The sequence below is a fragment of the Aquarana catesbeiana genome, linkage group LG12 (assembly GCF_042186555.1).
Source record: "Aquarana catesbeiana isolate 2022-GZ linkage group LG12, ASM4218655v1, whole genome shotgun sequence".
NCBI lineage: Eukaryota > Metazoa > Chordata > Amphibia > Anura > Ranidae > Aquarana > Aquarana catesbeiana.
The window spans coordinates 207,059,450-207,074,849 of record NC_133335.1 but is presented as its reverse complement, the minus strand read 5'-3'; positions in this window follow the sequence as shown (position 1 = coordinate 207,074,849).

The following is a 15,400-nucleotide window of genomic DNA, read 5'->3' as shown; positions in this document are numbered from 1 at the left end:
TGTTTCTGCCTTCAACGTAAATTGACCCGGACTGTTAACGACTATGCCTCTGCCAAACATCTTTCTGCCTTCAACGTGAATTGACCCGGACTGTTAAATGACCATGATTTTTGCCTGCCTCCTGAACTGATCATTTGCCCTGCCACTGTACAGCACAGGGGTCTCACATATGTGAGGGGCTCCAGAAAAGGTTTTCCGAGTGGAGAAAACATTTTTCTCCGGGTTTTTAGTTTTCTCGGATTAGGGTCTGGAGACTCGGAGGCTTCGTAGAGATTTGGGTGGGAAGAAGCCTCTACCCCTGTCCTCAGGTCTTACCTGACCAAGGCCCAATGTATAAAGTGCTGCCTGCTGCCACCTGAACTGGCCATGCCTTTTGCCTGCCACATGACCTTGCCATGCATTTGCCTGCCACATGACCTTGCCATGCCTTTGCCTACCACCTGGACTGGCCATGCCTATGCCTGTTACCTGAACTGCCTGCTAAACCTTGGACTGTACTGAACCATGTTCATACTTTTCCATATCTGTCTGCTGCCTGGACAATTCCTGGACATTTCCTTTGGCTGTCTGGACAAATGCTTTGGCTGCTCTGGAACGGTATTCCTGCCTGCTAAAACCACAGGTGAGCTTTTTTTTTTTACCTTTTGCTCAGCAGAATGTATTTTGGGGTGTAATTCTTGGTGTGTACATGCTATGTGTTAGAAGCCTGGAGGTGCTACTTGCATGTTGGGCCTCTGTATGTGGCCAGGTAGTGGAAAAGTCTCACACATGGGGTATCGCCATACTCAGGATGAGTGGCAGAATGTATTTTGGGATGTCATTTTGGCTATGTACATGCTATGTGTAAGAAAGATCTTCTAAATTGACAACTTTGTGAGAAAAAAAATAGGTTTTCATTTTCTTTCCACATTTTCCAAAAACTTGTGGAAAGAAATTACATGTTAAAAAGACTCATTATGCCTCATAGAATATACATTGGGTTGTTTTCTTTCCAAAATGGGGTCATTTTGTGGGTAATTCCATTGTCCTGGTGCTCCAGGGCCTTCAAAAATGTGATAGGTACTCAGGAAATGAAATGTGTAATTTATGCCTTTAGAACGCCTGATGGTGCTATATGGATGTTGGGCCTCTGTATGTGGCCAGGCTGTGGAAAAGTCTCACACATGGGGTATCGTCACACTCAGGACGAGTAGCAGAATGTATTTTGGGGTGTCATTTTGGCTATGTACATGCTATGTGTTAGAAAGATCTTCTAAATTGACAATTTTGTGAGAAAAAAATAGGTTTTCATTTTCTTTCCACATTTTCCAAAAACTTGTGGAAAGAAATGACATGTTCAAAAGACTCATTATGCCTCATAGAATATACATTGGGTTGTTTTCTTTCCAAAATGGGGTCATTTTGAGGGTAATTCCATTGTCCTGGTGCTCCAGGGCCTTCAAAAATGTGATAGGTACTCAGGAAATGAAATGTGTAATTTATGCCTTTAGAACGCCTGATGGTGCTATATGGATGTTGGGCCTCTGTATGTGGCCAGGCTGTGGAAAAGTCTCACACATGGGGTATCACCATACTCAGGACGAATAGCAGAATGTATTTTGGGGTGTCATTTTGGCTATGTACATGCTATGTGTTAGAAAGATCTTCTAAATTGACAACTTTGTGAGAAAAAAATAGGTTTTCATTTTCTTTCCACTATTTCCAAAAACTTGTGGAAAGAAATGACATGTTCAAAAGACTCAGTATGCCTCATAGAATATACATTGGGTTGTTTTATTTCCAAAATGGGGTCATTTTGTGGGTAATTCCATTGTCCTGATGCTCCAGGGCCTTCAAAAATGTGATAGGTACTCAGAAAATGAAATGTGTAATTTATGCCTTTAGAACGCCTGATGGTGCTATATGGATGTTGGGTCTCTGTATGTGGCCAGGCTGTGGAAAAGTCTCACACATGGGGTATCGCCATTCTCAGGACGATTAGCAGAATGTATTTTGGGGTGTCATTTTGGCTATGTACATGCTATGTGTTAGAAAGATCTTCTAAATTGACAACTTTGTGAGAAAAAAATAGGTTTTCATTTTCTTTCCACATTTTCCAAAAACTTGTGGGAAGAAATGACATGTTCAAAAGACTCAGTATGCCTCATAGAATATACATTGTGTTGTTTTCTTTCCAAAATGGGGTCATTTTGTGGGTAATTCCATTGTCCTGGTGCTCCAGGGCCTTCAAAAATGTGATAGGTACTCAGAAAATGAAATGTGTAATTTATGCCTTTAGAACGCCTGATGGTGCTATATGGATGTTGGGCCTCTGTATGTGGCCAGGTTGTGGAAAAGTCTCACACATGGGGTATCGCCATACTCAGGACGAATAGCAGAATGTATTTTGGGGTGTAATTGCAATTATGCCTGCACCGTGTGTGAGAAATAACTTGTAAATATGACAATTTAGTGAAGAAAAAAAAAAATCTATATTTCTTAATTTTCCAAAGCATTGTGGGGAAAAAATTTCAACTTCAAAAAATTCACTATGCCTCTTACTAAATACCTCAGACTGTCTTCTTTCCAAAAAGGGGTCTTTTGGGGGGTTATTGTACTGTCCTGACATTTTAGGGCCTCAAGAAATGAGATCAGTGCATTAGGCCATCAGTGCATTAGGATTGATACATTTTCAATAATGCGTAGCATGGCTTGTAGACTCTATAACTTTCACACAAACCAATGATCATACAATTATCAGGATTTTTTTTACCAAAGACATGTGGTAGAATACATTTTTGCCTAAATTTTCGACAAAATTAAATTTTTTTGGTTTCTTTTAAAAGAGAAAGTAGAAAATTTTGTTTTTTTTTCAAAATATTCGCTCTTTTTTCGCTTATATCACAAAAAATAAAAAATGAAGTGGTGAATAAATACCACCAAAAGAAAGCTCTATTTGTGTGAACAAAATGATAAAAATTTCATTTGGGTACAGTGTAGCATGACTGAGTAATTGTCATTCAAAGTGAGAGAGCACTGAAAGCTGAAAATTGGTCTGGGAAGGAAGGGGGTGAAAGTGCCCAGTATTGAGGTGGTTAAGAAGGAAGAAAAAAAGCTTGCCTTTAACCACTTTCCGGCCACGCTATAGTTGAAAGACAGCAAAAGATATAAAAAAAGTGTAGTGATTAAAAACCACCAAAAGAAAGCTCTATGTGTGTGAAAAAAATGATAAAAATTTAGTTTGGGTGCAGTGTTGCATGACTACACAATTGTCATTCAAAGTGCAACAACGCTAAAAGCTAAAAATTGGCCTGGGCAGGAAGGGGGTATAAGTGCCCAGTAAGCAAGTGGTTAATATTACTTTAAGGGTTGGGTCTGTAACTAAACAATGTTGCTTGATAAGATTCTGGGTGCCTAAACTTGAGTCTTCCTAGTGGTTTAACACATTTAAAGGTAAAAGTTCATTATAAAGGATAACTTACCGCTGCATTTTCTTCTTTCTGTGTTTTAATAGCTGTTGACACAGGTATCAGCCATTACATTGTTTACAGTAAGCTTGTCTGCAGTCTGCACTGTAACTGAAAGAATTCACCTATTTTAACTACATGTACATATTTTATTTGGTGGTGTTGATTTATTGGAAGAATGTATTTTTCAGTTTGATTGATGAAGCTAACATGAATTATCCAAATGTGCAAATAAAATTCCTTTTTTTTACTACCCCTAAAAATAAGGATGTGCATAATAAATGTTTTTCCACATTGTTCATATATCTTAATAATATCCATTGTATGCTATATAAATGCAATCTAAAAATAATTCCAAAAGAGGCACATGCTTGAATATGTCGGGCACAATTACTTAAAATGTTATGCCCTGTACACACGGTCGGATTTTCTGCTGGAAGAAGTGCGATCGGATTGTGTTGTCGGAAATTCCAATCGTGTGTGGGCTCCATCGGACTTTTTCCGTTGGAATTTCCGACACACAAAGTTTGAGAGCAGGATATAAAATTTTCCGACAACAAATCGGTTAAAATTCCGATCGTGTGTACACAAATCCAACGCACAAAGTGCCACGCATGCTCATAATAAATTAAGAGACGAAAGCTATTGGCTATAGTCCCAACGTACGTGTTTTACGTCACCGCGTTAAGAACGATCGGATTTTCCGACAATTTTGTGCAACCGTGTGTATGCAAGACAAGTTTGAGCCAACATCCGTCAGAAAAAATCCATGGATTTTGTTGTTGGAATGTGCGATCAATGTCCGATCGTGTGTACAGGGCATTAGAGTCTATTTCATATTTGAGATAATCGCTGGTGCCATGTATTATTGGTCATACTCTTGGGAACTTGCAGAGTGTGAACTATGTGTATTTATTCAGGAATCAGATCCTTGAATGGTATAGAAATAGCCCGTGACCCTATGTGACCCCCAAAAGCATAACATATTTCTGTGACACACCAAGTTGAAGGATCATTCTTCTGAATTGGGGTTTCCACTGTGTCAGACGCTTTTAATAGCATCAAGCACTAGGGGCTAAATGAATCATGTTTACTTTATAACGTTTCAGCTGAGATCCTATAATGAAACAGTTAAAGTGGACCTGAACTCAATGAGTGAAGCTTTGCCGTTTTACACGGAACATCACAAATTGTTAACTGTACATACAGTAAGTAGTACCCTGAATATGGCCAGAAACACAGTTGTAAGTCTCTATGTAGAAGGTGATAATGAAGACAGTTCAAAAGCTTTTACAGGTGTAGAACCACTGATGTCCAAGCGTGCACCTTTTACCAGAAAATAAACGTATTCCACCATGTGATGCACACTCCCCCAGGGGGTCAAACTCACCAGAAGCCGCTAATAAAAGAGCATTGAGTAAAGTATTCAACATCCACTTCAATACTAAGTCCTCATCATCAGCAAGATCCACTGGCAAAGGGGCTCCATATATACCATAAAACACAAGAGTAACACCACATAGAGTAATCCTGTTTATTAATGTTAAAATCCCCTATACATCAGTGGTCCCCTTAATCCTAACTACGTACATTGTAACAAAGTAAAACAAGCAGATAAAAAAGCCCAAAGGGCGCTGTCACCCTATCCAGCCGTCCAGGATGGGGTGTGTGTTTCTCTGCAGACACCACACTAGCTTCCTGGTAGGTGGTAGTGGACGGTGGAGCGCAAGCATAATTTCCGGGTTGTCGTGTAGGTCACGCCCTCACCTACACCATGACCTATGCGACAACCCGGAAGTGACGCTTGCGTTCCACCGGAAAGAAATCTGTACCTGAGGATATGCAGTGGAAGGATCTCCCAGCTCCTGCAGCAAACATTCTGTGGATCTGTGATTCATCCAACTTTCTTGCTGCTTCTTGATCATTACCACACCAATCATCAACTCACCAGTCTGCGAGGAGTTGCTCTGATATGGAGAAGCAAAGCCATGGGGGTTGATTTACTAAAGGCAGATAAACTGTGCACTATGCACAGACAGTTGCACTCTGCAAGGGCATTTGTAGTAGTAAAGCTTAGTAAATGATACAAAGCTTCACTTTGCAAAAAAAACCCAATCACATGCAAGAATTAAAAAAAAATGCATTTTTGCTTGCACATGACTGGATGATGGAAGTCAGCTTCCCCCATTTACTAAGCTCTGGAGCAAATGCCCTTGCGGAGTGCAGTCTATTTGCCTTTAGCAACTCAATCCCACAGCTTCACTAAGATGGCTGCTTCTACACAGAGACACGTTGTAGAACGGGGGGGAGCAACTTGCGAATTTGAGCGATCGCAACGGCTCAAATTCGCAGTAGAATTCGCAGCAGTGTGAACCTAGCCTAAAGGGCAACACTTACAAATCGACAATTGTAATATCTGAATCGCCATACACTATAACATTACAGAAATTCATCTCAGGGATCATTGTTTGTTCTGTTATTTAGTATGTTTTATCCCTATCAGAATAGAAGTGTCAGGGTGTAAGACCCACACAACGTGGTTGATTTACTAAGGCAAACAGACTGTGCACTTTGCAAGTGTAGTTGCTCCAGAGGGATCCTTGGCATCCAGAGACACATCCCCTGGAGGGCTGTCGTTGAGAGGTGAAGAGGTGTCGGTTGAGAGATCTGAGGGCGAGCTGTCCGTGTCAGAAGAGGAGGAGCCTCGTGGACGTTCTGCAGCGATGGACCTTTGGCTGGTGGGACTCTTCCTAGGCAGCCTGGTAAGTCCAATTTTGCTTATTCTTGTTCTATAAAGTCTGAGGGGGAAGAGGGGCTGGTTTCAAGGGGTGGGCCTAGGTCCCTTAGAGAGTCTTTGGAAACGCGGGCAGAGCTGCTCGCGGGGTCTTCCCTAGCTGGTTCGATCTGTGGTCAGATACAGGGTTACAGGGGTTCCTGATGGGTTTTAAGGAACCGGTCAAGAGGTTTGAACCTGGGATGAGCGGACAAGCCACCCTGGTGGTGGCCTGGGTCCCGTCTGCAGGGGGGCAGCAGCGACGGGGGCTCCCGGGTCTGGGGTTGCCCCCCACTGCTACTGTGGCGGCGGCGCCCGCCGTCGTGGAGACCACAGAGATGGGACAGGCTGCGGTGTCCGGTAAGTCGGCGGCAGGGGACAAGGCTGAGACGGCGGGGGAGGCCGCTCGGCAAAATGTAAAGTCTATGTGTGTTTTGAGGGGCCCCTGGGAGTCCAACCTTAAATTGGAGGTCCGGGGGAAAAAAAAGAAAATTTGGAAAGGTGAGTATGTGGAGATATTCTCACTGCTACCATTGGCGAAAATCTGGATAGGGTCAAGCCAGAGGAGAACAAGAAGGAGAATGAGGAAAAGAGACGGTAAAGACTTATTCTGTGGACTTTCCCTAATTGGCTACAGGCTTTCGCCATTATGGCTAGTGTGATTGGTGAGAAGAACCCGGAACACTGTTCGGCGCTCTTCTGCTATCTGGACGCAGTCGGGGAGGCTTACAGAGTCTACAGGGGAAATGCATGGTTGAGGTACGACGAACATTTCCGACAGCAGAGAGCGATCTGCCCGTCCTTGCAGTGGGACCACAAGGACATTAGTTTGTGGAGACCCGGAACTTGCGTTAGGCCTTGCAACATTCAGAAGTGGTTTCTGAGGAATTGCGGAAGGAAGTTGCATTAGGCCGCATGGGTGTCCCTTTCCCTTCGTTACCTTTAGCGGATTTGATTATCTCGTCCTTAGGGGTTGTGCTGAAGAAGGAGCCCAATAAATTTAGGCTAATTCACCACCTTTCCTTCCCGAAGAGAGGTTCGGTCAATGATGCGATTGACTCGGAGGTATGTGCAGTATCTTACACTTCTGGGTACGACATTACGGGCAAGGGGCTATGATGGCAAAATCTTATATTGAGTCTGCATTTAGATTGCTTCCCGTACATCCAGCTTTTGTTTGCTTGGATGTCATTGGCAGGAGGAATTCTATGTGGATCGCTGCCTGCCCATGGGCTGTTCTATTTCATGTGCACTATTTGAGAAGTTCAGTTCATTTGTGGAGTGGGTAGTTCGAGACGTCTCGGGGTGAATTCCATCATCCATTACTGTGTGGGCCGTCCTCCTCCGAGATCTGCGCGGCACTACTGGCTACGTTGGAACACATCGACACTCGTTTCGGCATCCCCATGGCCCTGGAAAAAACGGAGGGGCCAACCACCGAATTAGTTTCCTGGGCATTGTATTGAATTCTGACGCAATGGAGTGTCGCCTGCTGGAAGACAAGCTGGCGGCACTCAAGGAAGAGATTCAGGGAGTCTTGGGATTGTGCCAGGTTCAACTTCGGGAACTGCAGTCATTGCTGGGTAAGTTGAATTTTGTGTGTCGCATCCTACCGATGGGGAGAGTATTTTGCCGACGGCTGTCGGCAAGTGCGGCGGGGTCAAATCACCCACTCATTTCGTGCACCTTGTAAAGGAGCACAGGGAGGATTTGCGAGTGTGGCACTCTTTCTTGGAATCTTTTAATGAGCGGGCATTGTAGATGTCTGGGCAAGTTAGCAACTTTGACCTGGAACTTTACACGGATGCAGCCGGCTCGACTGGATTTGGTCTTTGGTGGTGCTGTACTTTGTCTCACGTAATCTTCAGGAGAGGGTGTTGGTGTTAGAGAGAAAATTTGCTGGATTGGCATTTTTATTCAAATTGCAGGGTTGCCAGGACTTCACTAAAGATTTTTGGGTACGTCAAGCACTGAAGGGGTATCGGCGCGCTCAGAAGCGCAGGGACTCCAGGCGACCTGTTTCGTTTGAGAGTCTGCTGGAGGTTTTAGCCCAGTTGGTGTTCATCGGCCTATGAAGTTTCTTTGTTTAAAACGGCTTTCTCCCTGGCGTTCTTTGGTGCTTTTCGGATCGGCAAACTAGTTAGCCCTTCGAAGAGGGTACATGGGGGCTACAGAGTTCACCTATGGGGAGGATAGGGTATCCCTGGTTTTGCGCAAGTCCAAAACGGATCAGGTGGGCAGGGGTAGGAAGGTTAAGGTATTTTTGGTGCCGGGTTCGCCCTTATCTCCGGTGGAGGCTGTGAGGGGGTCCCGGATTGGGAGGGTCTTTTTTGGTACATGCTGATGGATCCCCTTTGTCCAGATTTCAATTCATTTCTGTTTTCCGGTAATGCTTAAGGGTGTTAGGTTTAGGGGAAAAGGAATTTTCCTTGTATTCTTTCCGAATCGGCGTGGCTACGGAGGCTGCTAGATGGGAGTTGGATGAAGAGGTGGTCAAGTGCATTAGGTGGGAATCACGTTGGTTCCAGTTATATGTTCGTCCTCACCTGTTGTCTGATTAAAAGGGGAGGGGAAGCTTATTGGGCATGTTTTGGGTGGGTATGCATGTTTCTGCATGCCTGTTGGTTGTTATTTGTGGTATGTTTTTTCTTCTCTTTCAGGTGGCGTGCAGGACCTGGTCTGGATATTGGGCCACTCATATGTGTTTTGGGGGGCAAAAAGAGCAGATGTTAGGCCTGATGGGAGACAATTGGGTATTCCTAAGCAGGAAGCCTGTGTCCGTTGGGTGTACCGGATGCTTATCATGTGGTCCGACATCATTGCTCGGACGACTTGGTGAGTGGCTAGATCAGTATAGCTGCTCAATAAGGCCTGAAGGTTAACAGGGATGTTAGCAGATTTGTGGTTAGGTATGGGGGGCAGGTTATCAGACATTTAGAGCTGGAAGTGGATACTTGGCAATACCTTCAGGTTGATGGAGTATACTTCAATGCAGTGAGGAATGACATGTGGGTCCTGGAGTTGCAGGATGGAATCCAGAGAGCGTTGAGGGTGTGGAGGGGCACACAAGGGTAAGGTTTTCCCCTTGGGTGCTGTGGCGAGTGTTGGTCTTTGCGGGTAAATGAAGAAATCTCAGATAAGGAAGAGTTCGGGACCCATCTGGTGGTATTCCTCTTAACGGTGGTTTAGCTGGAATTTGGTTATTGGGTGCACTGCAGTCAGTGGGTTGTCTCTGAGCTAGTATGTCAGCTGGAGGCCTATTAGTATATAAAAGGTACCGCAGTACATTATTAAAACATATTTTAGTTTGGGATTCCTGCAAAGACCAACGCGAGTATTGACTGATGGTTTTGGTCTAACAGATGTTTTATACGGTTATGTTAATTTAAGTTGATTTTGTTAATAAAGAGGCTTCTACGGCCAATATTTACTCCAACTTGGTGTGGTCTCCATTTATGGGTTAATGGTAAGGGTGGTATGGGGAAGTATGGATCATCTGTTATACAATGGTCATGAAAAAAAAAAAAATGCACAGCGGCGCCAGATTTTGCACTTTCCAGTTTTAGTAAATCAACCACATTTCCTTAACTTTTGGATCGAAAAAAGCCACAGAATTTGATGTTTTAAAAAAAAATCACTGATCCAGCATTTATGATCAAATAAAACAAAAAAAAAACAGCCTCAGCTGCCTTTCAACATTTTAAAAACATGAAGTGTATCAACACTGAGAGCCTCCAACATTACAATGCAGACACCAAGTGGTGGCATGTATATTTAGGTGCATTCTTCTACAGCCTGGATGCAAATCCTGTGCTACATAAACAGTTTCAATACTGTATGGTAGCGTTGGATGTTGGCTCTGCCACTCCTGACCATTCCTATTGACCCATAATTTTGATCAGTGGCTTCACTAGTCCATACAAACATGCAAGAAAAAAAACCCAAAGCCTGTGTACAAAGGCCTAAAACCTTAGAAAACTGGGGCAGTTTCTGTTTTTTTTTTTAGTCTAGTATTTTGTACGTTATTATAATGTGAATATTTTGATGTCTTTTTGTGGAGTTATAATATTTAATTCTGGTTATTGTTATCCTAGGAAGCCGGGACAAGATGGTCAGGGCAATAATCCAAGTGACCACAGATAGTTCAGCCTGGGAGGCTTCATGGTGCTCAGTGAAGGAGGTGGCAGGTCTCTTACTCTACCTGTGTTTGGTGGCCAGGTGAGATGACATATCTGGTTAAGCTGTGGTCTCTATTATTGTTTAGTTAACTTTCTGAATTAAATTGTAAATTGTTTGCTAAAATGTAAAATATACTTGCAATTTACTTGGTGGTGTCAAGGTATAATAGACTAAGTTTTGCATCAAAAATAGAAACTAATAAATAGAGATGAGCAAGTAATTCTGTTCTATTGGTTGGATATTTCATTTCCCTGGAGTGTTAGAGAAGTGGTGAAAAGTGGTTCAAATAAGTTCTTAGCAGTTGCTACACTACAGCACAGTGGTGTAGTGGGTAGCACTCTCGCCTAGCAGTAAGAAGGGTCGCTGGCTCAAATCCCAACCAGGACACTACCTGCCTGGAGTTTGCATGTTCTCCCTGTGCCTGCGTGGGTTTCCCCCCGGGTACTCCGGTTTCCTCCCACACTCCAAAGACATGCTGGTAGGTTAATTGGCTTCTGTCCAAAAATTGGCCCTAGTATATGAATGTTAGGGACCTTGGATTGTGGCTCCTTGAGGGTAGGGACCGATGTGAGTGTGTGATATATGTGTGGAGCGCTGCGTAGAAATTGACACAGCGCTATATGGGTACCTTAAATACAAATAGGGATAATTGTAGACACGCACCCACACTCGCTCAGGTTGAACTCGATGGACTCGTGTCTTTATTCAACCTTACTAACTAACTATATAACTATATGTTTACTAATTTCAGAGGGGCAGTGCTATCCCCCATTGTAGAAGTGTGTCATAGAGGAGAGCAGGGGATCCCTCATTCTGGGTGACTTTGTTGAGATCCTGTGGGAAACCTTCCTTTAAAGCTAAACTTCCAGCATGATCTTAATTGCGTATTTACGCTTGTCTGGCTGGACCAATGTAAGTATGCATATCTCATACCTGAGAAGCTGACAATCATTGTAGTAGATAGGAGATTTATGGGATTTTTAAGGTGCATATTAACCACATGCCGACCGCCGACCGCCGATTTACATCTGCAGAATGGTACAGGCAGGTAAAACCGTGTACCCGTATGTCCCTTTGAAATTCCCGCCTAGCGCCGCGGGAGCGTGCCCGCGGGTCCCGAAAACTGTAATACATAGTTGCCAACATTGCAAAATAAAAATGTGGGACACTTTTTTGGCTGTAGGCGGAGCTGTATAATAATTAGGGGGCGGGGGCATGCATTTGTGGGCGTGGCTTAGCATAAAAAACCAAAACTGCGGCGCGCAAAGCGTGCTACGGCGAAAAATGGGCGTGGTTTACGTGAAATAGTGGGTGTGGCTTAAATGGGCGTGGCTCAAAGGGGTGTGGTTAGAGTCTGAGATTAATAAGGGATGGAGAGGGAAAGGGGAAGAGAGGAATGAAGGGACAGCAGCCCCAGATCCTACACAACAATAGAAATATGTGTATTCTAGAAAGTTTAACAATCAGCAGATAAAGATACTCCAAACACCTGGTTTTAGCTCTTCAATCATCCCGGCACCATGATTGTTATGGTGTCAGGATGATTGAAGCGCATTATTTCTATTATTACATTGTAATATAAAAATAAATCATTCAACTCACCATAATGCAGAATCAGTGGGATCCCTGTGCGTGTCACCTGCCACGTCGCCTGCCACCAGCAGAGTCCATCCTTGCATCAGGTGCCACCAGCAGAGTCCGTCCTTGCATCAGGTGTCCCCAGCAGAGTCAGTATAGATCCCCTCAGTGCAGACCCCCCTCCATCAGTTCAGACCCCCCTCATCAGTGCAGACCCCCTCAGAGCAGACATCTGTTCCCACTATCCCCTATCTATCTTTGCTACCATTACGATTATCTTCCTTTTCTGCCCTCAGCCATGTTCAGAGCCACTTTAACTACTCTAACAATAGCCTGTGATCAGATCATACTCAGCCTCAGCCACATCTATCCTCTGGTCATGATCAGACCTCTGGCCTTCTTTCTCTTCTGCCAGTGTATGATTACCTCTGTGCCCTCACACATCTTTGATCAGTTCACATTCTGACACTCACTTTCTTTCTTCTGACCATATTTATACAAATCTGCCATCTCTTATTCTCCCGTCCCAATACTTAATCGGCATATGACCTGTCTCTTCTCTCTTTCCTTCCCGTTTGGCTACTACCGTGCCTTCTCTGCATCTCAAGCTTTTATAGGGTATGTTGTCACATTGCTCTATTGTCCATTCACGGCAGCAATCAGGGTCCACTGTGCCTCCTGCATGTCTTTATGGTTCAGAGCCAACAACCAATCTGCCTCGTCTTTCCTCCTACATGGTTTAGGATCATCTCCTTCTCTGCTTCATCTGCTTCTCTGTCTCCTACAACTTACAGTTTCATGATCCTTTTACAGCTCCCTTTCTTATAGCTTCCAGTCTACGACTAGTTCCCTCTCTGCTTCCTACAGTTCCCAGCTCAGCGATCAGCTCCCTCTTTGTCTCCTACCGCCTCCAACTTCCTGATTATCTACTTACCTGCCTCATATAGATTTCAGTTCATTGATCGTGTGTTCAGTGGAGAGGGGAGGGGCCGATCCGTGCGAGAGGAGAAGCCGATTCATTGGCTGCACGGATCTTCCCCTCTCTATTGAACACAAGTGGGAGCTATCGAGCGGCGGCGGCGGGACCGGCCGCCATTTTACTGAAGCCCGCTTCCCAAAAAATGGAAATTGCAAACATTCCCAATTTTCCCTGGGCAAATCCCGATTCGGGACAGCCTCCGATCGGGACGAGGGTCCCAAAACCGGGATTGTCCTGGGAAATTCGGGACTGTTGGCAACTATGTATATATATACCTATATATAGATATATATATATCTCAGGTGATAAAGGGGTGTGACCACATGTTAACACTGAAAATTCTGAATGAACACTCTGCACACTGCTATACACCCTTTCTAATACACTTTGCATAAGAACAGGGATTTTTAGTTCACACACATTGCAATGTATGTTTAAGCTGGCCAACTGCGTCAAAGTAATCCCTCTCTGGCCAGTCCCTAATCATTCACCACACCTTTTAAACATGTCTTTGGGTGTAGGAGGAAACCGGAGTGCCCGGCGAAAAACCCCCTCAGGCACAGGGAGAACATGCAAACTCCATGCAGGTAATATCCAAGGAAACCAAGGACCCAGTGCTGCAAGGCATGAGTGCTAACCACTATGCCACTGTGCTGCCCGTACCAAACACACACACACACACACCGCAAACACACACACACCGCAAACACAACAAACACACTATCTATCCTCAGTTCAGCAGTTGTATCTGTGGGGAGAGAAGAAAAATGTATTAAGGATTTCATAAAAGAAGTATAAATAACCAGCAAAAGAAATGTTCTAAATAATTATACCAGCTAACAAAACAATCACTGTCACCCAACAGTGGTCAAGGAGGCAGTTTTGGGAGAAAAGACACAAATCGGAATTAGCCAAGTAACCCTCTGCCGTCACAGTGGACAGGTTCTCGTCTCTTGCATTCATATCCTGATTCAGCCACAGCAGCTAATGAATCATCCAATAAAATATTTTCTTTTTTTGTTTTCCATAGAGCAGGGAAAGCTTAGAACCTCTGTTAGGTTTTATTGCTTCCTGGGGAACGAGCTTCACTCGTACCTCCACCGTACCTCCACCATTTACCAACAATTGAGGTATCAAATATTAGTGAATTAGCCCTGTAAGAGCTTTATAGCCTTTGGCAGCTAAGCAGACAATCCAAATCAGTTGGCGGACATGATTCTGAGCAAATACAAAGCTAATGTTCATTTTGTAACTACCTTCACAGAGTAGAAGGCTTTATTTATCTGATTCACCAATTTATTGATAGATTTTATCCATCTAATCGCTCTGTAACAAGGACCTGCATTATAGCAAACCTCATAGATTACATTCACTATAACGGGATTCAGTGTCATTAGGCTCTATTCACAAAGCTATCACACAAGGATAAGGATCCCTATTTTTCAATAAGTGATCATTTTGTTAGTTGTAAAGAAAACTATTGTAATGGGGGGAAATCTATCTTTCTATCAGGCATGGCTTACCTACTGCTGCTGAAATTGTTCCCTTATTCATCTCTGGTGGGTGTATGAATTCGTAAAGTTAGTGCTTCACGATCAAAGTCCATCCTAACTGGTGGCTGTAGAGATGATAATAGTCCAGGGATGATAACGGCCATCCGTCCATAATTTGGTAGATCAAACGCGGACTGTAGGTGAGAGAAGAAAAGTTAGATTTATCAAGAGGGTTTCGTAAAGAAAATGCTCTTAATGAACAAAATCATTTCTAAATGTTTTTGCCAGATATTAAAAAACAATCACTTGTACTCAGAAATAGTATAAGTGATAGAAAAGAATAACCGATGTAGGACACTTACCCATATATGGTGATTTACCCCGTCCCGGCAGAGTGGACATGTTCTGCTCTGTTCCATCCACCTGCTGATGCAGTCGTTGTGGAATTGGTGGGAACAGGGTAGTCTAGAAGATTTGTCTTCCTCTTCTATCTCCAGTAAACAGACGCTGCATTCAGGTAGCTCATCGCTGTGCTGGTTACAAGGAGGTGGAGTCTGGGCACTCCCCGGTTCTGCCTGGTTCTGGTCCACCGTAGAGCTGTTTCCGTCAGTGTTCTCGACGCTTCTGGAACTCTGGAGCTCTTGTTCTTCAGGCCAACGGGCCCATATTAAAGTTTTGGATTCTCTGATATGATGTATAGGAGAATCTTGGCCTGCAAAAACAATGATGTTTAGTAAATTGGAGAGGCTTCCCTCCTGTCTAATGCTAAAGACACATTTCAAATCTTATTTCTTTACTTTTAACCTTTTTTTCATTTGTGTAAAGTCACAGCGGTGACCTTAGGACATTGTCCTCAGTAGCAGGAGAATGTCCAGGCAAAATGTCCTATTATTTTCTGTATGTTATTAAATATATTTTGTATCCAATATGGAGAATATACCTGTGACAGACC